Genomic DNA, 23,556 nt, shown 5'->3' on the forward strand with positions numbered 1-23,556 from the left:
ACGATAAAATAAATTTCACTAAAAATATACGTATAGTTGATATATATTGGTGAATAGCATTTGAATATAATTGATCTTGCAAGATGATTGAATAATTACATTTAAAATTTTAATAAAATATTAATATTGCCGTCAAAATTTATAAATAGTAACACGACACACATTTTAAAATTGGTTAAAAATGAGATGTATAATATATATATATATATATATATATATATATATATATAAAGAGAAAGGAGAAAGAGAGAGAAAGAGGTTAAAATTAGCTTTGCAGTTGCGGAACTTCAATAAAGTTAAATAAATTATCATTATCGTACTGACAAAAATTTTTGTCATCAAAGGATATATGCGATCTTATATAGACTTAGATATAGCGTTTAATCAACCATCGCTGCAATCTCCTTATTGAAAACTTATTGCGTCTGCACTTGAAAGTTTACACATCCTTCCCCTCCCTTAAAACTTGTTATATAAATAACGTTATTTTACGTATTCGTAAAACCTTAAAAAATAAGGAAAAAGTGAAGTTTGTGTGTAATTTGAACTCCTTATGTTATTTTTACTATTTCCCTAGTGTGGCGGTGATATATAAAGTATGCATATCTCTAGCCAATAAAAACATTCTTTAGAAAATCGCGACCAAAGATTTTTCACGAAGTTATTCAACCTTGTACAGTTATATTCGCTGAATTTTTGCCTCGCTTTATTTTTTAATAAAACTTTCCAATAAAATTTGGTCGTTTGATAAACAATTAATATGGCATATCGTGCTGAGTCACAAACTCTATGCGTAAATTTAATAAATACCGATCGAAGTTGAACACGAAGCTGAGCAGCGACGTATTTCAATCATGCAGAGTTGAAATTAATTTGGAACGGATTAATTTGTATTTTCGTCTCATCAGATTAATTTGTTCCAATAGTCATTTAGATGCATCATTTTGAGGCTTTATTAATCCAGCTTTAAATAAAATAGGATATCAAATAATTCATGCGAGTATGTTAATAATAAGTTCCGCGTATTATCCAGTTTATATTAAATATGATATAGTATTATATTCTTAAATGTTTTTAATGCAATTTTGCCGAAGTTTCTACGAAAAAATTCTTACGAAAATCATAATTTACTTTCGTCATTTATAAATTATTTGGCGCCACAAATAATAATTTAATATAAAAAATTTATATTAGTTTATAAAAAAGATTTTAATGCAATTTTTAATTAGATAATTAATTTTCATACTTTATAGAAACATAATTTTATATTATCTTAGAAAAATATGTATATGCTTAGATAACTACACATTGATTATTTATAGTCATATTATGCATATTTTTATGTTGATTAAACGTAATAATTAGACATCAAATTGTTTATATGCAGATTGTTGGAAAAGAGCAATTAAATATCTAATTAAATTTAAGTTATTTATAATACCCAACATATTTATACTACAACATAACATGTTACAGTATAAATATGTTGGATATTATAACCTAAATTTAGTTATTAATTGATCTTTTCCAACAATCTATATAAAAAATCCGATGTCTAATAATAATTTTCTACTAAGCTCAAAAAATAATAGGTTAATGTTTTCTTTTGCAGATATCGTACAATGCCATTAACAAACTAGTTTTTATCATTCTTACAAAAGACGAAATGTACTGTAGCAATGGATGGCTATGTCATTTTCCGTGTTTTCAAAAGCATTTCGCATACATTTGAGTTACTCGTAAGCGGCATTGTAAAATCTTTTTTTCTCTTTCGGTCTTCCTTCATCTCCTTCGATATATGTATATGTATAATATGCACGGTAGCATGTACAATTTATATGCGAGGAAATAATTTTTCTTCTTTGTACGAGTTCGCTTCTTCAATTTCCTACGTTTCCCAAGCCACTGGAGCATCGAAAGAACATTGCGTCGCTTTACCCTCCAACCTTTCTTTCTCTGCCGAAAGATTTTTGCATGGGTTCGTGAGAAAATAAGGCTTTGCAACCAACGTCCGTGAAGACTGATATTACATTATTGACAACAGATCGGCAATTGACTTCAAATATTGCCGATGGCCCTGCGGAAACCGCACGATGTCAATAGACAAAAAGATATGGCGAATTCTTTGCCAAACGATACACGAAGACCATCTCGAAAGAACGCATACTTAATATTAATTAATAGGAAAGATGTAAAATTTATGAGACATATACCATTAAAAAATTTTAAAATATTTTATAAATCGCTTTTTTAGTAAGATATGTTATACTAAAAAAATATTATCTTTAAAAATCTTACGGGTAAGATTGAGTTTATTAATTATTATTTAATAGAGGAAAGTCTCCTATTATGAGATAGGCTCTTAATATGCGATAGCAAGGTTTCTGGTAAACTAATAAGTTCCATCTATTGGTTCCATCGTGAACTTATTGCCCTTAGTAAAACCTATTTAGTGGAGAATTCATTATTCGATCGTGATGGCATGTCTGAACAGACTGATTTTAGGCTACGCACGTTGGTATCTTTTAGATTACTCTGTGATATTTGATGAATGGTAATTAACGTTTAAGCCAAAAGCATATACTGATCTAATTCTGCGGGTGAGATTCACGCTTCCAATAATGCATGGATACGAATCGCGAGCTGTTCATTATGAAGGAATAAATTGGGAAACTGTTTTAGTAATCAAAAACTGGTTGTTAATTAAGTATTTTACGTACCGTCATAAATAAGAAGTCTAAAAAGCTCGGTTTTCTATCTTGTCTTATTATACATATTTTTAAATATATATAAATAAAAAATTTTTGTTAAATAATTTTAAAATATATTTCTTTGGAACAATAATTCTGTTCTTCAGTTTATTTCAATTTTTGGATCCCTAATTCTATCTATAACTAAATATAATTAAGTAGTTTTTGCTAACAAAAATACATAACTAATAATAGAAAATTAAATATAATTAGAATAGATAATTTTTAATAAATCTCCAATAAAAATCTGTCGTTTCTTCTTTCTCTAAAATTGTTAGCAATTTATAAATCAGAGAAGATAAAAAAATATTTGGCATTTGAACACATGTGAAATTTTCCATAATCGATACAATCGTAGCCTCTTTATTGAGCTTGATAAAGTAAAAAAGAAATATAGATATAGTATCTATAAGAAATTAAGAGAGCAATAAACACGCTGTAACATAGCTGCGTCAATTTGAATTTTTATTAGGGCGAGATTTAAGATTTAACATTATTAGCTTGCGTTGCGCAATAAACGTCTAGTTTATATAGCGACTTGTAACGACGACAAGACGCAACGGCGCGCGGCGCAGATAGGCGTACGACAAACGGTAGTGGATTATCTCGCTATTAGATAAAAATTCATTTCCGTCGTTACTCGGCCGTTTTACGCGCGGTGATTACGTTTGTCTCAAAATACTACTTTAGGGCGCGCGTGGAACATGGATTATTCATGATACCCGCTGTAATATTTATCCGAAACCGCGACACGCCGTGCGACGCAAACGAAATGTAATTTTTTTTCGCGCGATTTCTCTTTTTCTTTCCTTTTTTTTCCCCACTTGCGAGTGCATGAATGTCCGGTAAAGTAACCCTCGCGCGCCACTTCGAATGCATGTTAATTAAATGCAGAGGTAGCTCTTGTCGTCGCAGGTACTTTCCCGCCGTGGCTTTCACAATAATGGTGCAGACGCCGTGCCACTGCAGAGAACTTCCACCTGCTAATCGAGTTTTGTCTAAAATATCCTGCGGCAATTTCGACCCCGCTACGCGCGGGGCACAGGGGTGCCATTAATATTAAATTCAACTGTACTTCATCTTAACGCGATCTTTTTATTATTACGCGATATAGTAAAACCAATATGGTATCGCAAACGTCAAGTGGAAGCGTGATTGTAAGTGCTCGATAATAAAGACGATGAACTTTGATATCAATACGATGTTTCATCATAATTAACAAAAATAATTGGTTTATTATTCATGGACAAAAACGATATCAAAATATAATTCAAAAATGTAACATGGTTTTGTAAAAATTTGCAGTTAATTTCGCAATAAATTTCACAAAATTTAAAGTTCTGACTTTATTTGTAGAATCGTTAATTATTTAATTTCATTTTATCGAGGAAAATGAATTACAAAGCTAATCGTATTTGAAATATTTCGTTTCTTCTTTATATTCGTTTTTATTTTAGATATTAATACGAGTATGGACATAGACACACACATATATGTAATACATGTAATATATTATATTATATTTAGTCAAATTATTCAAGACGGAAGATTTGATCATCAAAGTTCATTGTTCTCATTTATTCCCTCCTTAATCAGAATAATTTGCTTATGTCTATTTTCACAATCTATATATCATAATTTAAACTCCAGAATTTTTTTTCTTTCGGCTTTTCATATCATTTAACGTGACTAACCACGGATAAGCGATACAATAGCAATAACGTAAATATAATAGGGACCAGAATTATGGATTTGACAGGCGCTTTAAAGACCAAGTTCATTAAAACGACGCCGGTAGCATCGCCTTTTGTTCTCCGGGCAGACGGCATTAAATTTTCCACATGCTTGATGCACGCTCGCGAAATAAACCCGGTATCACAATAATCTTGGTTGCTAGCGCCGTTCGACGTGAAAAATGACCGCTGCATCTAAAGCCCCCCCGTCGCCGCCGATCGTGTAATATACGTCCGATTAAAGATTTTTATGGCATCGTCCTTCGAAAGAAGGGTTGGCTGCGTGTGTCGAAAATTGTGTAAAATTGTTTTCTGTTTATATTCCAAGCTCCATCGTCTGTTTACTCCGCGTTTCATGTATCAATAATAATCTCCCTCTCGCTTGAATAAAATTCACGTATGCTTAATTAAATTCGCCATTAATAACCTGTACTTCCATATCTTCGCGTATATTACATTATAAAATTAATTCCGTAAACAGATTTTCTCAGCCGACTTAACGAGATATTATATTTTCACGACAGTAACTCGTGCGTTTCTTTTTACGTGCAATTGGAGTTTACATAGTTTGCGAGCAAATAGAACAAACATTCTTGTTACGACTGACAATTTACTGCTACTTTGCAGAGTTAATATTATTGTTGACTTCACAAACGCAATATCAAACAACTTTGAAAGCGACGAAAATGTATAGAAAATAATTAAACTGTCGATTCTACTCGAGGCATGGATAGAATCAACAGTTTAATGTTTAATTGATGGAAATAGATTATTTCATGAAACTACTGCAAAAAACTTTCTATCATCTTCTATTGTTAACAAAGTTATTTAAATTACTCTCTTTTTCTCTAATTTAGAAAAGAAGTTAACGTCGGTCTATTTGTTTGCAACGATCAATTTTCTTTCATCCATTCGTACTGGACTCGTTTATTCTTCGTGACATATACTGTCCACACTGTCCTCCTTCCACTTCGCGCCGCAACAAAATACGGGAGCGCACAGACGAAACAGACATAAAGGCTGATGACTGCAACAAGTTCGACCTACAATCGCGCAAATACGAATCCATGCAAAAATGTGCAGATTGCGCCCGCAAAAGTTTGCATGCGTCGCGACACACAAATACGCGAATAAACAGCACGCATCAATATGACCGCGCGCACCGTAAAGCAGCTGTGCTTCTTATGTCGATTGTGTCTGGTACTCCGTGTTCCCTGAATCAAGCATGCAACTCACTAAACGCTGAAACATGTAGGGCGGTCGCCTCCGCAAATCGTGTCCTTGTCCTTATAGTTATTTACAACATGCACACGGCAGCGACAATATCGTCGGCTCCTCTTCGACGTTATTTACGCGCGGTCCTCTTGCTTCGCGCGCGCAGGATAGGTACATATTTACCGGCATGTACGAACTTGCACGTGTACCACCGTACGTAGGGACGAGGGAGACGAGAACCTGATGTCGCGTCTCTTTAGAAACAATATCCGCTGCGAGGTAACGCGCCACAGCTATTACGGGGATTTTAAAGAGAGATTAATGCGTGCATGATGAACGCGCATATTCGATTAATCGCGCGGAAATACCTCGAACTTTGTATCATGTAATAGCACTCGGTCTACTATTATAGGGTGTTACAATCTGTCGTATATGACAAGTTGTTGGACGTGCCGGTTGTTATCGAATTGGAAAATTTTCAGGTGATCGGAGTGTTCTATAGAAATCCCAAAATCCCCAAAAATTTCTCTACACACCGGAGTGGTTCATTAGCATCTTTCAATAAAATCGTCATACAAAAATTGAGCTGTAGGTAACTACACAATTATGAACCTGGATTAATGATTCAATACTGGTATAATCCACGTGCTTTATAATTGTTCGTTATAAATAAAATTAATGCACTCTTACCGCGTATATTTCACATTTTACAAAGATTACTTCACGAGAAAAATGTACACGGAAAAACTATGGAAAGATTCCAAAAGATGTCGAAGTGCAATCTCGACTACTTGAACGACATTTCGTAAATCATGTAAGAACTTCGTTTTTCGTTATTTCTCGAACATACCGTCGTTCAATTCATCTCTTCAAGTGTCAACGCATGCAGCTATTATAATTTTCATCTCTTATCTATCGGAAAATATTCCGACTATTAATTATTGCGTGAGATAAATATCGTCTAAATTGTATAAATTGTATAAATAATTTATCAATTTATCTATTATAAAAATCTATATAACTTATGTATGTAAAATCACTTTTTATACTGTATTTGTTTTGGAGTAATAAATTAGATATAAAAAAATGCTTTTTTCAATTTTTTTCTTATAATCTATAAAGTATTCGCATCACATTTAATTTCCTATCAGTAGTTCAGGTTTAACTGCGCACAATTCCGACAGAAGGCGGGCAATAATTAAGTTAATACTCTCAGAATATTTTGATAACCAGAGACTTGATGATATGCTATATTTATCGCAAATTAAATGTGAATTACATACAAATGTCTAGTATATTGACATCGTGCACTTTTATCTTGGTATAGAACAGCGTGTTCGTGCTTATGCGACGAAACGAAAAGCTCGAGAGAAGCACGGAAGCAACATGGTGAACTGGGATTTTAATTAAGGAGCCGCGCGCCTCGTGCAAATGGCAATTTCTGTCGGCTGCGGGTAACGACGTTTCCTCGAGAGAAAGAAGAAAAAACCGCTTAAATCGACCGGGTGGACGCGCTAGTTACTTACAGCGGAGTCATCATCTTTCCGAGGACACGAGAAGGTGCTTGTGAATCGGGAATGCCTGTGAATTGGCGGAGAAAGTCGAGAGAAATAGCAAAACAATTTCAATCGATTCTCATATATAGCTTTATCCTCAAATCTTAATATTTAATCTCGCTCTCGCGTCTTACTTTCGTGCCAAAATTTCTATTGATATCTGATATTCCATCTTTAATTATATCAAAATCAGATCTGCGTTTCTCATGAGAGATATCAAATTGCATTTGCATGTTCAATACGAACATTTGGTATTTCCACTAGAAATCTCCGCTAATTTAAATATTCAGATAAAAACGATATGCAAATAGTTGATTAATTAAAATAAAAGATGCGCACGAATCAATGGGTAATTTCACGCCTGAATTTGACAGACGGATTGGTACTGTTTTATTCATCTCTTATATAAAAATGTTATTGATTCGGATCAATTGCAGAAAAAAATGTAATATCTGGTTATAAAAAATTCAACAAAGATCCAATTTTAATATCAAGTAAAATATAATATTCGTTTCTATATTCATTTTAATAAAAGAACGTGCTAACGTGATATTCATGTGTTTTCCGATAATCAGCGATTCATGCAAAACCATATACCGCAATGATGAATAAAGCTTTCTTTTATTTCGACTGTTTAAAAATAGAAAGAAAGCATTTAATAACTTTAGATTTCATTTTTCGTCTCAATTATTACAACAAAAATTGTAAATCTATATGAAATGGATACAATTCACTTGTATAATATGATATTTATTTTATGCAATAATGGTTTGGATATTTTCCGCGATAAGATAGATAAAAAAACGAAGATCATATAGTGTCCACACATATTGACATTTCAAGTCAACGAAGTAAATTAGATGACAGTATGTTCGAAAAACAAAATTCCATACATCAGGAATCACATGTGTGATCAACCGAATGTCGTCCGAGTACATCGTCGAGATTGCATCTCGGCCTTTTGGAATCTTTCCACTTCCTGTATACACAGTTTCTTCGCAAACTACATGTTACTTCGACGCGACATGCAGCAGCAAGTACATATGTACATTGGTGGCTTCACGTAATCCAAACAAGTATACGAGAGTCATTCGTATAGCTGTGTACTTATAATACTTCCGGTATCACAGGTAACAATGTAATAGAACAAACCAAAGTGCCGCGATGAGACGTGCTGTGCTCTGCAATATTTGTGCTTTCGATACCTCGACTTTTAAATAATTCGTTTATGGCTTTTCTCTTTTCTCTGAACTAAAAATATATTTAATATAAATTTGTATTTTTTTTAATACATATTAAAATATAAATTTTTACTAATATTATAATTGAGTAATTTTACGTAATATATGTATAAAAAAGAATTTTTTGTACAATTTATAACACGTAAAAAAAATCAGACTTTATGATGTATTAAGAAAATAAAAATAAAGTAACACATATACTTAATGTTTAATTCGAATGAAGAGGAAAGAAACTGTCTTTTGCGCGGTTTCCTCGGAATGGTGTTTATGCAAGCACGCAAAATAGCTCGGTAAAGTAATCTCGAGGTTTCACTGGCTAAAAATAAATACCACGTTGCGCGACACAAAGTTGACGTCTCCTAATAAATTCACCTTTTCCCCGAAGACCGGCACATTCCCAAAACCTCGACATAATTCCCGCATATTAATCATGCACGCTTAAACGAAAGAATAACATCCAGGTCAGAGTTGAAACCACTTTTCTCGTAAATCTCCGCGTTTCAAGACCATAGAAGGTGCGGATATACAACCGAATTCCACGATCTCTCGGATTTGCTCGCGCGCCGACGGAAACGTCTCTCACGACGGCCGTCGGACTCCTCGATATCTTTCAACTTGCTCTTCCATCCCCGTCGACGTGCTTTATTTTCCATATCGCGAATCTCTCGCTAAACATACCAAACTCACCCTCTTTTCTTGGATCGTCTGTCGAATGTTTTCATTTTCCCGACAATTCCAACACGCGCGCGGCTATATCCTTATTTCTTATTTCTTGCTACCCCTCGTATATCCTGCGCGTGATAATACTCGCTTGATACTCTCTCTCTCTCTCTCTCTCTCTCTCTCTCTCTCTCTCTGTCTCTCTCTCTCTCTTCTTTTTCTTTTTTACGATTTGTCGAAAATATCAGCTAACCGAACCACATTGTCCAAATCCATACCATTCAAAAAATCTTGCGCGTCTTGTTTGTTCGTACCGATTTTAGAGAAAATATTGTGCGCAAGCTGCACGAGTGCAAAGTCTATATTTGTCGTAACGCCATTATCGATTGCCAGCAACGCCGCGGTAGGGTCCGAAATGGCGAACGGCTGTTACATCAGCGTGTACGACGAGGATGTTTGCAAGTGTTACCGCACGTTTACAACGTTCACCGGAAGACACTGCACTTTTTCGAGATCTGCACGTCTGAAGCATGTACAAGTTTACGAATAAAAATATTGGCTAATCCTGTAAGTCGGAATTTCTATTTTAACAGTATAGATTATTCTGTTTCACTTTGGAGTTGATGCATGCTCGATGAAATAAATATGGAAATATTTAAAATAAGAAATTAAAATATTTCAGTGAATTGAGAACCGTTGCAAATAGATGAAAATTTAATTTACGGCTTCATCACCAAGATGTTGGTTATTGATCGAATATCGAGATTTGATTAGCAACAACTTTCTCTGTTAAAGTTACACACTAATAAAGAATTTATGGAGTTCATTAAAAAGTCTATAACTTTAAAGAAACGTGAGAGTTTCACAACATGATATTAAAATGAAAGCAACTCTAAATTAATCTTTCCTTGTTAACGATTTTCATCTAGGAAGTAAAAACCCACTGCTTATAATTATTAAATAAATTTGTCAATAATATGTGTAGCAGCATGTATAACAATAATTTATCACGTATCACGTATAATATCGATATATACATTATAATATTCCATAATTGTTACAACATAATCAATATTAAAATATTTGCATCTGATAATAATTACAATAATGTTTATAAGACTTATTTCTCTCTCCTCTCTCTGTTTAATTAATTTAAATTATTATATACACACACACACACACACATCACAGGTCTCCGTATTTACCGCAATAAAGTCTATCTCAGACGTGCAGTTAATTGCTGTTACTTATGAGTCTCTATCTCAGACGCTATTTGCAAATTGACTTGGCAAGATCCAAGATATTTTCATAATGCTTACTCAAAGATTACGCGAGAGTCGTTAATCTCACACAAATTTTACTCATGTAAAGTAGCAATATTAAAAATCAAATATAAAATAAAATTGCAAGATAAAAAAATCAGAAAAAAAGAAAAGAAAAGGCAAATTTTTGAATAACGTAAATAGCGTATATAATAACTGATCATGAGTTATATTTTAAAAAAATATGTTCCACTTTTTATATTATTACGAAGAAGAGAAATAAAGTATTATGTTTCTTAGAAAATAAAATGAAAATTATATATTAATTTTGAACTTCATATTTTTAGCAGACGGCGCAGAATATAATATTGCACTGTACTTTATGTATTTTGCGTTATGTATTTTGAGATAATAATAAAGCCAATTATTCTGAGAGGATTATACAGTACATTAGAGAGATAGAGCAGCGCCTCAGGGTGGCAGTAATTTACATGCGACTGAAAGCCTTAACGACCGCGATGTTGGCCTCGCGAAATTGCGAGATTATTACAATGGAACGCTCTATTAATAATTTTGCTATCTTATGCCTTCAACTTTTTCCAAAACTACTCGAAAATACTATCTTACTTCATTCATGTTATAGACATAAACGTATGACAAAAGGACTGTGTGATAATGTTTTATTGTTAGATTAAATATCCGCGCCAGTGTTTCACTCCTCGAATATATAGAAGTAAAAACTTGAGACATAACTACGCTTTTTTAACTGACACCATTTCTGGTACAAAATTTCACGAGAAGAAATACGTGGGTTTTGCAATAATATTAGCAAAAGTGACAGAAATAACACAGTTACTTCCACTTTATCGCAAAAATACGCTGTTTACTAGTCGATTAGCGTTTAACGATATAAACGACATGACGTGCATATAAAAAGAAAGAAAAAAAGAAAGGAGGGGCAGCCGTTTCTTGAAACATGCTAGTGCATCTATGACGTTACGTCGAGCTGCAACGTAAATAGCACGTGCAACGTACTCGCGAGCGCGTCGATCCGCGAGCAACAAAAAGAGCTTTGTAAAAGTTCAGTGCGTTTCCCCGCCGTAGATCGTAACACATTCTCTGCAGGAGCGCGCGAGACTGATTCGGCTCGCTTGGCGCATCCCTATATATCGTGTCTCGCGCCCAGAATTAGATTTAAATTGGAAAAATTACATGGTCCAATTGCAAATTGCATTTCCATTCTCGTCGCCGCAATCCCTCTCATCCCCCCCCTCCCCCCTCCCCATCTCTTCTTCGTTTTTTCACCGGCGCAATTTGCATAACGTCGCGTGTATGTACAGACATGTGTACTGATAGCTAAATTTAATTTTATCAAAAAATAAAAATAAAATAGAGCCTCCGCAATTCGAATTTTTACGCGTGATTTCCTCTAGTTAGTAACTCGAGAGCGTGACGAGTACCTCCGTCCTCTCGACTTAGGAATATAGCGATTCATCCCCGTTGCGCGTTGTTTCCCAAAGTTATATAGGGAGACCTCACTCAATTTTTAAAAATTTATGAATAAAATAAGACAATACTTTCCATTCTCTTATAATAATATATAGTGGGACGTGTCAAGCAGACAATTATCACTCCAAGTGTCTTTATAAGCAATAACGTTGTTAATCCTTCGAGGATCGCACGGAATTAAAGATGTATCTCATATTATTTTATATCTCTATACAACTTTCCAATCTGATACATATGTTCGCTTTTACAAAAATTCATTTTTTACACACATTAAGCATTGACTCTCTATATTAAATTACAAGGAAAGAAATAAAACGTATAATTATTTATACGTAATTATGTGTATATCTTATGTGAAATATATATTACGTCTCACATGACTATCTATCTTGAAATTTGATGCGACCATCGAAGGATTAATGACTAGAGAAACTAAATCTACTGTTGTGTGTGTGTGTGTGTGTGCGTGCGTGCGTGCGTGCGTGCGTGCGTGCGTGCGTGCGTGCGTGCGTGCGTGCGTGCGTGCGTGCGTGCGTGCGTGCGTGCGTGCGTGCGTGCGTGCGTGCGTGCGTGCGTGCGTGCGTGCGTGCGTGCGTGCGTGCGTGCGTGCGTGCGTGCGTGCGTGCGTGCGTGCGTGCGTGCGTGCGTGCGTGCGTGCGTGCGTGCGTGCGTGCGTGCGTGCGTGCGTGCGTGCGTGCGTGCGTGCGTGCGTGCGTGCGTGCGTGCGTGCGTGCGTGCGTGCGTGCGTGCGTGCGTGCGTGCGTGCGTGCGTGCGTGCGTGCGTGCGTGCGTGCGTGCGTGCGTGCGTGCGTGCGTGCGTGCGTGCGTGCGTGCGTGCGTGCGTGCGTGCGTGCGTGCGTGCGTGCGTGCGTGCGTGCGTGCGTGCGTGCGTGCGTGCGTGCGTGCGTGCGTGCGTGCGTGCGTGCGTGCGTGCGTGCGTGCGTGCGTGCGTGCGTGCGTGCGTGCGTGCGTGCGTGCGTGCGTGTGTGTGTGTGCGTGCGTGTGAAGATTAAGGCAACTTAATTTCGACGCGGAGATAGACATTTTACTTCCATCAAAAACAAGAATACAAAAATCTCTATCAACACACCGCAAAAGTGTTAATTTTAGACGATAAGTAATGTATGCCACCTAGAAAATCATTGAGCGAACACACTATTGGCACTTGTTATAACTTGGAAGAAAAATAATAAAATATTTATAGATCGTTTGTAAAATCGAATATCGATCGATATTCTCGCTTTTGGTAATACTCGGAGATACGATACATGATATGCCGAGACTTTACGATGCTGTGCCTGCATTTTACCACTCTGGCGTAGTTTATATGGTTTACGTTGCACTTAGAGGATCATATTCTAAAGCGAGTACTAAATCAATTTGATATCATTTTACGTTACTGCTAAATTACTGCTGAGTTATTACTGCTGGATTACATCTACTTCGTTTCTATTTGCCGCTTTTATTGCTCGTTTTTCATTATTCCTTCTACAGAGTTGTCTCGTATAAACAAATTATTAAACATACTTAAGAAGTTTGTCATACTTAGACAAAACATTGATGTTTCAATTAAATAATTATAGTTAATGTAATTTAAATTTGTATATTCTTTATAAATATTAAATTATTCTATACATTTTACATAATTATAGAAACATCATTACAGATATTTCTTTCCAAAACGAAGACTATTCTATTCAAAATATTTTATTCTGAGTAACACTATCAGAAACATGCAGTTTTATTTAACAAATCCGAAATATGTATATCACTGAACTAATATTTAAAAAACATACCTACTTTATATATATATGTTTTAATTTATCTTTCTTTAAAATCAAAAAAGAAAAAGGCATATTTTAAGACAAAGCAGTGTTTCATCTGCTCCTGATTATGACGCCTTTACATTTGAGGACTGCACGTGCCTCATCTTGTTGCTCTCAATTATTCAAGAGATAATAACGAGCCTTTATTAGTACGCATGACATGTCACAAGTCGCACGTGCTATTTCGCAAAATTTATTCAGGTCGCTTCGCGGAATAGGAATGTTATTCACATTGCGTACGCGAGCCATTAATTAAATGTACTCCAATTTTTCTTTGTTGCATTACTTCGTTACCCGCTCAGAAGCTATTAATGTTTGCTCATTAAGAAACACGCGAACAGACGTAACCGTTATAGTTCTTTCGATTTGCAAATCACCTGTCGGTTGCTATATCAGAGGACAATCCCTTTGTACATTATTTGTTTAAATCATTTTTTACCACACACAATCGTTTCTGCTCGTCTTTCTCTCCATTCTTCCCGTTCCGCGTATAAGGAGAATGAAGCTTATACGAGAAAAACAGATACCGCCGGGGCACGTACCGAGGGTAGCTTAAAGGAAAACGATTCGCGACTAATAGAGAATTTGCGAGTCTGTGAGTTGGCTCAATGACGGTATTCAAGAGAAATTCTCATCTGTACGACATGGACTTGAAGATGTGAACTCCCTCGAAATGAAAGAGTTCAGTTCCTTTTATTAGAGCGACTGCGTAAGACAGCGCTCGTTAGTCTTTTAACGCTTCCTTTTTCTGGAACGGACAACATGAAAGAACCTGAAATATTGAAAGTTCCTTCGAGAAACTCCATTTTTCATCCAAGATTCTACAAGTGTCTACATGTTCGACTTTCCAGCAAATATATAAATGCTCGTTGGAAGCAAAAGTTTTTTGGAAAAAATTTAAAGAATGTAGAGTACACATCTCTTATTACACTCGTATTATTACAACCCTACTAAGGCTGCATTCCGATATTCACTGTCAGTACTACAAATCTATATTTTACGTCACGTATACTATAGATTTTCAGTACTGAAAGTTGCTGACAGTGAATTTGCCGCTTTTAATGTAAATTAAATTATTTTATAAAAATAAAAGTTTTATATAATATGATTTTACGATAAAAACTTTTAATATATGTATTTTGTTTTCGACATTTTCGATTTGATATTGTAAAGAATCTATCTGCCGCAGGTTTATCAATTACTATTACTTATTTTGAGCGTTTTATAAAGCGACGACTGTGTTTTTAACCATCTTCTTCTTTCTAACTATACCTATCGTATTTGAAACATGCACCAACATCTGTCTTATTCCGTCTGCTTCTACTCACGAAATTGTAGATAGGGCAAGTTATGTGTACCCGAAATAGGGTCGTCCGACGTGATATGTACGCGAATTGCACATCGGCCTTATTATTATTTCACCTGTAGCATCAGGTGCTACGGCGGAACTGTGTGCCCGGGGAATTCGGTTCCCGGCTTGTACAAATTTGCACTTTGATCGAGAATACGTGTCCTTCCGCGGCGAAACGTCAAGTGGAATCCACGCCGAATAATTACGTCGATAGAGATCCCAGCAGCGTGTCCTGCAGAATTAAACGTTCCGGAACAAAACGCGTATTCCAATTTCGCTCGACATTACCGTTCTATCCCGCCCGTCGCACACACACAACTGACAATATTATTCATTTGAATAAATGTAATTTAACACACGGAAAAAATTAATATCATGTTAGCGAATTCAATATCATAGCTGTTGATTTCAAATGTATACATATAATCAAAATTCAGTAGCACGTCAAATTATCTCATTTAATTCTAAATATTGCCTTAGTAAATTACGCCAACAGAGCTCTTTTTAATCGAATAAAATATCGGCCACGTCTGATTTTAGATAGAGCATTTGAACGTATTTTAGAAACCGGTCTATCTTGAAGAGATATGAACTATTATACCTCTTTTTCTCAAATTGATAGTAATAAGGAAAGAGAAACGACTTTTTTTCAGTCAGTTACCTGAGTAAATTTCTACAGAGCGAGCGCCGCGAGTTTATTCAGAACAATATTTTTCGCGCTTATTTATACGCACGAGGGATAACAGGTGTCTGAATTATCGCGGATTCGGCCGCACGTTGATGTTAGACTCTCGCAGTCTCCGACTCTCATCTCCCGGCTTGCCGGCTTTTGAGCCCACGCACAGCGGTTCAGATAAATTTTTCATCCAGCGCGAGAGAACTTCTCCAAGAGTTGCGTACATATTTCCCACGGGGGTTTCCGGTTCCCTTTTACGGCGAGCCTAGCCGCGCACGATATAACACAATATGGTTCTAATATGATACCTTATACTCGCGTTTAAGACCCTGATAATAGGGCGCCGCCGGCATTGTCCCATTCATGAGAGATTTAACATAATATTTGCCATTGAAGTCCTACTCGGGTCTATTCAGTGCGCCCGCGCCGTCAGAAATTGCCCCTGCATCCATCTCGAATACCGTTGTGATTTCGCCCCTTTCGCCCACTCCTCGCCCCACACTCTTGACTCTTCCTCTCCTCAATCGGCCAACTCCAAGTTTCGCTATTAGAACGCCGCGGAGAGTATCTTACGTAAATGCCGCTCAATAGCGCACCTTTGAAACAGGCGAGCTCCGCTCGACAAGATATATAATCCGCAGGAAAGAGATGAGAGGGGGGGAAGAGGGAGACAAAGGTAAAACGTAAACGTGACTCGCGTGACAAACGCGCCGGAATCCACGAGAAATCGAGGCAATATCAACAAGCAGGATAAACAAACGATAAGTCAAAACGTGTCGGGATGTGAATAACGACGGGAATTTACTATATAAAGATGAAAACGACAACACACGTCCCAAAATTATCAAGATCGCGCTCAAATTATTGACTTTTTGGATCAATAAAATCGATATTTTTAAATGTGGTTTTGATTAAATCGCTGTTACCATTCGTCAAAATAAAACTCTCGAGATTTGTTGGTTTAATTAGCTAAAAATCAAGACCACTATCTGTTCGCGTTTTTAATGTTCAACGAGCTAGAAATTCATGATTCTTACCTATTAATAACTTGAGAATGTTTGACGTCACGATTTCAATATGGTATTTTTAAAGGAATTTATATTTAATCGTTCAAGAGGATAGCATGCAAAATGTAAGACATTTTAAAGATTTAAATAGAACTTATACCTATATTCACAAAATTATATCGTTTTAATTTATTTGAAAACTGCGCGAAAGAAATAGAAGAATTTTTATTTTTAATCTCAAGCTAACAAATATATATCGCAAATATAAGAGAACGAGAGACAAACTTTCCACAAAGATTTCGCACTTTTCGGTCACTCCTATTGTCGCTCATGTCGACCTACCGTCAAAAGTTTCTCGGACGACTTAATTTTCCCAGAAACAGACTTATAACCCACTTTCCATTCATCCGGCGATTATCTTAACGGCCGGGGAGGAAGGAGGCGCGAGTGCCGTATAGAAAAGAGGAAAAAGTCAGGAACCGGTATCATAAATCGTCCTCAATGTCTTCACATTCCGCCGCGAGCGGGAAAATAGCGTGTCACGATCATTCGCGATCGACGAAACGGTCGTCGATCGATCGATCGATCCACCAATCGGACGAATGAACGAACGCGAACGTACGAATGGATAGCGAAAATAATTTCGCGAACTCTCAATGGGAAAGCACGGGAAGCAATCACAACCTGCGAGTTTTCTGGCGCGCGTTTCTCTCGCCCTTGCTGACAGCGTTATCCGCTGGAAAGGAACATTTCGCGCTGTCCCACTGCAGTCGCGCGTTGCAGATTGCATCACGATTGATATCGCGGCTGTAGCAGTAACGGCGCGATAAACGCGCCTGTTCCCGCGCGGTATCAATGCGCATTTCGCGACTATGTTTGATTCGTGGACGGCGATGGCGAATATTGTGTAAATTCGGAAATGTGTGCAGTGTGCACGAACTCCACGTTTACTGCGCTTTTAACGCAGCGTAATATTATATATCCATTTCGCGATTTAGCCTGAGGCAGCTCTTATTTTCAACGAATTCACGTTATGTAGTTAATTTGCTACGTCAAGTATTTTTCTCTAGTTCTTTACTGTTAGTCCTAATCCTATTTTTTAAATAACATCAACGTTGTATAAATGAGCAAAAAGATTTCAATTTAAATGAGCGACGTGTAATTAATTTATTTTACATTTGAATAAAAGCAGTTTATAAAATTACAAATACATAATAACTTTTGTTAACAGTAAAATTAATCAAATCTCCATTTAAATTGATATTTTCGAACCATTTTGAAAGTATTAGCTGTACATATTTATGTATTATATACCTACATTTATTCTTGCATTTCTTCTATTACCTTCCAATTTGCTTCAATAATTAAACTTTGCAATTTATATATTCAATATACATAAATTGTGAAACTTATTTCCTATAATATATATATATGAAAAACATATAAATACACATATATAAATAGAAAAAAAAAGTTCTTAAAAGAAAAGTTTGAATTGGTTAAAATGTCTCACAAGCAAGAAACGGAGAACATTTTGCATATTACAAAATGTACTTCTCATAACCGTAATGTGCGGGATCTCTTAGAACGAACGGAGACCAAGTACAAGGAACTCTTTGCTCTATACCAATTTATCGTAGCCCATAGAGTCCATGGAGAATTGCAAGTAAAAATTTTATACAGATAAGAGCTTACGCACATTAATTTTAACCGCTACACAGAAGTTAACTTTAACGGCGTAAAGTGGACTTTTGCGTATCTCCCCTCGCGCGAGGGCAAAATGCACGAGAGAATAAGCGCGCATACAACTCGTTCGATGGCTCACCCCATCGAATAAAACCTACGAGCACTGTTTTTCCGTAATAACATTTCCCAATGCTAGAACGTTTGACATTCAAATGCACGTAACGAGGCTTTTCGCGATACATTGTGCGAACTGGTTCCATCGTGCCCGACGCGCGATGCGCGATAATGCCCGTGAAGCGTTTTGCGGTGCATTCGACATTCGAATATTCCCGATGCGTGCGGTGCGGACCGCGAAATTTTGTAAGCTCGTGATCCGCGATGTAATTTGACTTTATTCAAAAAAGAGGAGACATATTTTTATGCATGGAAAAAATAATTTATGCGCGCCTGCGCTTCCGCGGTCCCGCATTTCGCAAGCTTTCACGACTCGACATTTTTATCACGGAGACAATACCTGAGACGCGTTTGTTCAAACAGCCATCGCCGATATTTTTCAGAATAAAATTCTGCTATATTCTGACGAATCCATTTGCATATTATTACTTTTATATTTTTACGCGTAGACATGTACGTAATTAACAATGATTTAGTATTACATTAAATTCGAGATTAAATTACACAGTACAATCATATAAAACATTTACGTCAAAATTTTTATGATTTAAATATTAAGGACGTACACATTATATGTGACTAAATAAATTTTAACTAACTAAATTGGGACATGATTTTTCATTGCTGTTTTACAGAATATTTAATGCGCTAAAGCGGTTAAAGAATTCCGTAATTAGACTTTGCCCATTATGGAAAAGCCGACTAAAAATTCATACGCATCAGTTATATGACATATTTCACGCAAAATCAGAATGATTGATGCAGCTTCGTAGCAAATATCTCTCTTAAATCTTAAAACGAACAAATTACAGCTCGTTATATATATCAGGCATCTCTCATCGGTATCGCGATATTTACACAGGCGGTCATAGAAAACTTTTCTGGTTAAACTTTTATTTCACCGTCTGCTTGTGTTTCCGCGTAAAAAATTTGAGCATAAGAGGAATACGTATTGCATTTAGTTAGGCGATATGAAAAACGTATAAGTGAGTGACGTATTTATGCATTTCACATATGTATATTTGCGTATAAGCTTGCATTACTGCGCACGATACAGAACGTACATACACGCGACACCGTTGTGTCGCAGTTCCTCTTGTTTCGCTATTTTTGAGTTTGTCCATCGGAATCCCGCGAAACAACAAAACACATAGACATTAACATTATATTTCGCGTCCCGCGTTTATTATTTGGCTACACGTATGAATGCGGTTAAATTCTTTTTGTTACCCGGCCAAATGTTTCACCGCGCGGAGTAAAGATCGAAAAATGCAATAAAAGCACATTAATGCTTATACGTGCATTGTGCAACCCTGCGGCTTAAGGGATTTAAATTTGTATCCGCAAAGTCTCAAATAACTTTAATCTCAGAACCATTATATGTAAAAACGCAGACTACTTCGCTTCATAATATAAAAGCCGCTGCATAAAATTATAAACTATATTCGGTTGACTTTAACCAATTTAAGCTTTATATGGTGTTTCAATTATTTAGTTTAATATTAAGACAGTAGATGATTAAAGTTACATTAGACAATTGAACTATTTTCTATCATTTTTGTTATATATCCACGAAATATTCTTATAAATTGTTATACACACATAAAAATAATCATTCTACAGCCAAGGAAATTATTTACTTATTTTATTTTATTTCTTTTAAGAGTAAGTTTTCTTACAACAAAGAATATTTTCTTACTAATAGTTTTCAAATATCTTGACACAAAAGTCTTTGAAAACCAGAATATTGTTTTGAGTAAATTTAATGCTTACAATGATTTTTTATGGAAGATTTGTGGATTAAGTATTTAATAAAGTTATGTATCCGCAAATCTACCATAAAGTCATTGTAAGTATTATACATTTACTCAAAACAATATTCTGGTTTTCATTGTTTTCAAAAAGACTTGTGTCAAGATATTTGAAAACTATTGGTAAAAAAAAAATATTCTTTGTTGTAAGAAAAACTTACCTAAAAGAAATAAAATGAAATAAGTAAGTGCTTTCCTTGGCTGTAGAATGTTTATTTCTCTCTGTATATAAACAGACCAATATATCTCGCAATTAGTCTCTATCGTATAATATAGAAATACGTCATTAACTGATGCGTTGATATATAACGAGCTTTATGTTGCGAGCTCTGTGCGAAAATGTGAACGTATCCACGCGTGCACGATAAATTAAGGAATAATTATACATAATCCTCAATTAAATATCGATCCTGATCTATTAAATTCTATCCACTTTGAGGCAATGAGTTTATGAGCCACACATTATTTTTATCTATATCGTAGTATCTTAACGTGAGGTAGAATCATATATCTATATATACCTAATATAATTTTAATAGATCCATTACCTCAAATTAAATCGAAGCGTAATCTCTGACTCACCGATACGACGCGCAGCGGCGGAGTTATCGCACAGGTCGAGAAGCTCCGTTGATCTGTAAGGTAAAAATGCAAATATAATTTAATATAATATATGATTTTACGACAATGCTGAAAATAATTAATCCCCCTCGTCTGTATACGTGCGGGTCTACAGCGTGCAGCGTCCGAACCAAAATGATAATCTGCTCGTAACTGTAAAACTTGCAAAAGCCTGCCAGAAAATATGTTTATCAAAATGACTGTAAAATCAACTACAATAATGCGTAGACAGGTGTAGTTTCTCATAAATTTCAGTATATTTTGTTTAAATACTTTGAAGCAGAGAAAAATAGCGTCGTACGCGTGACAGGTCCGCGTATGCGCTCCGCGAGGGTGCATGAAAAACGTATACAGACGGAGGATTAATAATTCTGAGAATAATCGATCGCGTGTGAAAAAAACGATCGATTTACTCCGCGCAAGTGACAAGTATAGCGACAAAACTGCTCACCGCAAGGCTGCTCCGCCGTTGCCCGACGCCGTCCCGGGCCGCCGCCTCCTCCTCTCATTTTTCCGTTTCTTCTCGCTCCCTCGTGTGGCACTCACATAACACCTTGCGAAAGTACGTTAATTACGATCGTGCGGCGATTCAAACGGCACCCCCGACGTTAATCGTACGCGACGCGTGTGCACTTTAGCGCTGTACCGGCTGTATGTATGTACGTCGTGACGTAGGAGAGAGCGGCGCGACAAAAGCGAGAAGCCGCGAGCCCGCGATCCGCCCGACATCTGTGACGTTTCACAAATTACTGCGACGGACGTATCTCGGGTGGTACAGAGGGTTTTAATTACCGATACGTACCCGCACACACGCACACACTCGCGCGCACGCGGAACAGATACCGAATTTATGCCGCGACGGTCGACGAATATAGAAATGGAAGATTAATCGCGACTCTCGGAAAACTCGATCCGCGATGCTCCGACAGTCCCAGCGAGAAATTTGAAGACGCGACGATAAATATATATGTGCGAAACACGCGAGCGGCATCGAAAAAGTAATTGATCTCTCATTAATAAATATCGATCGCGACGCAATCCCCGTCGTATCGATGTTTGCTTTTACTTTACGAATCGCGCGAAATACGTGTATATACGCGCGTTTTGATGAACAGCCTCGATACACGAGCTACGCGAATCGCCATTTTAAATCACCGATTCACTTGATATAATCGAAAATATATTAAAGGACGATGGCGAAAGCTAACAACAAACTCTGATATTATTTATTGCCGCGTCTCTTCTCTCTAGCTTCATTTAATCTCGACGATAGATTGCGAGAGATACACCTATACTTAATAACGCAACGACGCGGAGCGATACACAAAACTACCTGCCTACCTGTGTGCCTGCTCGAAACTCGGAGTAGTCGGAGTCACGTTAGATCCGTGTGAAGCTGGCGCCAGACTATGCGCTAATCGCGAATCCTGATTCGTGATTCGTGTGGGCTCGCCATTCGCGCCGATTCGCCAGCGGAGCGGTTTTTTGACGAAATCAAAGAGATGAATCGAGAAATCGCGAATAACGTATGACGAAGCATGAACAGTGGAGGGTCTACATTGTTTAAACGGCGAATCTGTACGAGTGGCGAACCGCGAAACGCGCCAGCTTTAGATCGAGGTGTCTGTTCCGCGCCGCGTCCGTGTCGGCTCGCGCAGTGGTACCAAATGAGAATGAGAGTTCGCGTCTTCTCGGCGAGTGTCACGCAGGTGGGGATAGAGTGGGGGAAAAATGACTAGACGCGGCGCGCGCGATGTGCGAGCCCTCTACCACCACACCACTTGCGCCGCCTGCGCGAGCAGCGCGATTGGCGAGTGTAAAGGCCTTCACACATAAAATGCCGTAAGGACGTAAAACGTAAGCGTAAGAAAATCGATCAATCCCAATCGAGTATTTTCCCCTACTCGGATTACGGACAGTACAATACTCGATTGGGATTGGTCGATTTTCTTACGCTTACGTTTTACGTCCTTACGGGATTTTATGTGTGAAGGTTTTAACGGCGCCGCGCCGGGCGCGATGAATTCTCGACTTTGCATGTAACCATCGTCGCGAGAGAACAAACACCGAGCTGCGTATCACTTTGCCGGCATTCCCGTCCGCGTTCTCGCTAAAGCCCCGCGGACACACACTTTTTCGTAACAGTTAAGTGAGTTAAGTAAAGTTTCGACGAATCGACGTACGCGGCCGTATACGTTCCCGAATCGAGCAACGCGATTGGTCGAAACTTTAATGTTAATACTGTTACGAAAAAGTGTGTGTCCGGGCTTTACTCTTCAGAAAAAACGATCGCGCATTTGAAAAGATAATAAAGAGCCATCGCAGCGAATCGTGGTCTCGTTACAAATTGTAGAAATTTATTTGTGATCGCGAATAAAAGGAGCGTTTAAGAAAACACGCGTGCCGACCGTTGTATTATATACTTTTTAGTTTCGATGCCCGCGATGTTTTAGGCCGGTTCTACAATACACATAAATC

At 37.0% G+C, this 23,556-nt stretch overlaps 1 protein-coding gene and 1 long non-coding RNA gene across 7 annotated transcripts in view; one reads left to right on the plus strand and one right to left on the minus strand.

Annotated features, from left to right (window-relative positions):
• Positions 1-21,816, minus strand: part of LOC143902247 (uncharacterized) — a 214,784-nt gene extending 192,968 nt beyond the window's left edge. The window contains exons 1-2 of the long non-coding RNA XR_013258312.1: positions 21,530-21,816; positions 21,040-21,092 (exon numbers count right to left, since the gene is read on the minus strand). This is a non-coding gene — a long non-coding RNA (uncharacterized LOC143902247). The remainder of the gene's footprint in view (positions 1-21,039; positions 21,093-21,529) is intronic.
• The window catches only part of Dop2r (dopamine D2-like receptor), a 211,393-nt gene that overhangs the window by 134,282 nt on the left and 53,555 nt on the right, over positions 1-23,556 (plus strand). The gene's annotated exons all lie outside the window — the stretch shown is intronic.

The sequence above is a fragment of the Temnothorax americanus genome, unplaced genomic scaffold, assembly GCF_048541705.1.
Source record: "Temnothorax americanus isolate GAGA-0224 unplaced genomic scaffold, ASM4854170v1 Scaffold39, whole genome shotgun sequence".
Taxonomy (NCBI): Eukaryota; Metazoa; Arthropoda; class Insecta; order Hymenoptera; family Formicidae; genus Temnothorax; species Temnothorax americanus.